Here is a 2,500-nt window from a genome sequence, read left to right as displayed (position 1 = left end):
TGTTGTGAGACGGGACCTCCGGCTTATCGTCCTTATCAGAGAAGACTAGAGAGTCTAACCATTTGCAGATGTAATTACAAAGGCAGCACTTTCTCCTCAGTCATTTAAAGACCCTGAGGGTTGGTCCGACTGGAGTTGAATTCACGACCTCCCGCGTAACAGCCCGGTGCTCAACCAACTGAGCCACCGATGCGCGGCAGTCAATACATTTATGATGTTCTCAAGGGGAGGACACATAGCGTAAAAAGGACCGGGCCAAGTACAGAGCCCTGCGGGACTCCATGAATGAGTGGGCCTGGAGTAGATTGATTCACACTAACTATTACACAGGCAAGAAATCGGAGAAGGTCGAAACGCGCTCATCAGGTGATAACATGGGTGGATTTGTCACATCCATCGAGTTTATTTGAGAGCTTATCAATCTTGTAGAATGTTATTAGCAAATTTGGTTGGAAGGTTTTTGCTCACTGACCACTGAGGGAAGAGTCGAAACGGAGCCATGATCAAGCAATTTGTCAACCAAACGTAACAATTGCTTCTCATCACAGTTCGTTATCCTACCTTTGTAGTGGGTGGTCTTTGTCTCTGTGAGCAATTGTTAGTAATGGTGGCATTGGCCTTTGTACAACTGACGATTAATCTCAAGTTTAGATGATTTCAACTTACGTTCTCTAAGACGTTTCTGTTGTTTCGCAGCTTCCAAAGAGTCGTTGTACCATGGTGAATGCGGCCTGAGTGTGATTAACCGAGTTATTTTAGGGGCATGACGATCAATGAGCATGCGCAGTATAATCAAGAGATAACCAGGTGACAACAATAAACTCAAGCATCGTGGAAAACTCAGCCAAAAATGCAGAGGATGTAAGTTGGTTTTTCTTTGATGGTGGAGGACGATCTAGAGCGATCAATCTAAGGTCATTGGAGGCAGACGTGATATGTAAGTCTAAGTGTTCAAACGTAGAGAATCTGGTACGGACTTCTTGTCTCACTTTGAAGCCTTTGCCAAGAACGGTACCTACACCACTTCCCTTTGAAGACGATCTTGGAATAAGGACTGGCTGGTGATCTTGAAGAGTATTCGTGATGTCAGCTCAGTAAGAAGGAATCATTACGCGAGTCATTCTTCAGCCAGGTTTCATTCAGTACCAAAATATCTCATTTCTTCAAGAGAACAGAGTCGCAGATGGATGTGCTTTTAGATGAGACAGACCGAGCATTCCAAACAGCGATCTTGGAATCACTGGCAAAGTTTTGGAGAGAGGATTTCTTAACCGAGTTACTAATAGAAATCAAATTACAGCCTCCAAGAAGAAATGGGCATGCAAGGTGTAGAACTGATTGTGTGGTGTTTTGGAGTCGGCGAATAAGGTGCTTTTAAAGGCGTTGATGAGATGATGAAGAAATCAAATTAAAAAAAAATAATAATAGAGATTACAAGTCTTCGTCCGAGGCATTTTGCGGTGGTCTCGCATCCAAGTGCTAACTCCACCCGAACGGGCTTAACTTTAGTGGATGCTATTGCCTCAATTTGTACGTAATCGGCTATGTAAATGTAACGCAAAAACGAAAGCAACATTGCACAACAAAATCAATCGTCAAAAAAAAAAAAATAAAATAAAATAAAAGGGGTAATCAGGCCTCACAGGCTTGGTGAGTCAACGCCCACCTAGTAACGACACTGTTTGGGGACTCCACAGCCATTATAAAAAACGTGTAAAGAAGATTACAGTAAAAGTAAAAAAAAAAAAGATGAGATATCTTCGTCACGCATATTTCTCAATGGTCTGCCATCTAGTTACCAACCCTATCCGATAGGGCTTACGTAATGAAAACATCGATAGAAATAAAACACACTGCGGAAATGAACATAGTGAACAAACCTCGCATTATAAAAAATATACTGTATTTTGAAAACTTGACGTTTCGTATGTAGAAACATACATCATCAAAACTGACGGAATACTCATTGGATTAAGTCTCTGTTTCCTTACAAAGATCGTTTTAGTCGTTTACAACAATCTAGGATAATTTACAAAGCTTGCTGTTGGGATTGTGATGCTTTTTACATTGGAAAAACCAAACGGAGATTGTGTGACAGGAAGATGGAACATTACAAGGCTTTTACGACGGCTGGTCACTCCTCCGCTGTTGCAGATCATGTCATTTCCACCGGTCACAAAATCAAATGGGATATCCTGTGTACAGCCGCCCACTCTCCGCGAAAAAAAAAATTGAAAGGAGCGTCTGTGACTTACCGTTAATAATCGTGTTCCGGAATAATTTTGCATACATTATTAAGTGATGTACGCTAACCAAAATTTGCGTGGCTCATAATTCTTTAATCAGAAAAACTAACGCGGAAAAAACTTAGATGTATTTTTTCTAAGCTGAAGTATTCGAACGAGCTAGTCGATTCTACAATCTTATCTTTCATCAATCTCGACTCCAGAGCTCTTCCCTTGACTGAGCGAGAGAAGAACTCTGGGGAACCCCGAAACAA

General features: G+C 41.5%; 1 protein-coding gene across 1 annotated transcript in view; it reads left to right on the top strand.

The window, feature by feature from the left end:
* The window catches only part of LOC137983697 (uncharacterized), an 8,300-nt gene that overhangs the window by 5,739 nt on the left and 61 nt on the right, over positions 1-2,500 (top strand). Inside the window, exons 1-2 of the mRNA XM_068830859.1 lie at positions 1-366; positions 697-2,500. The exon at positions 1-366 is cut by the window's left edge and continues 5,739 nt beyond it; the exon at positions 697-2,500 is cut by the window's right edge and continues 61 nt beyond it. The gene's annotated coding sequence lies outside the window, so the exon portion shown is untranslated. The remainder of the gene's footprint in view (positions 367-696) is intronic.

This window comes from Montipora foliosa, chromosome 13 (genome assembly GCF_036669935.1).
Source record: "Montipora foliosa isolate CH-2021 chromosome 13, ASM3666993v2, whole genome shotgun sequence".
NCBI classification, from domain to species: Eukaryota; Metazoa; Cnidaria; class Anthozoa; order Scleractinia; family Acroporidae; genus Montipora; species Montipora foliosa.
Note: the sequence above shows the minus strand (reverse complement) of the source record. Positions and strands in the feature narration are given on the sequence as shown.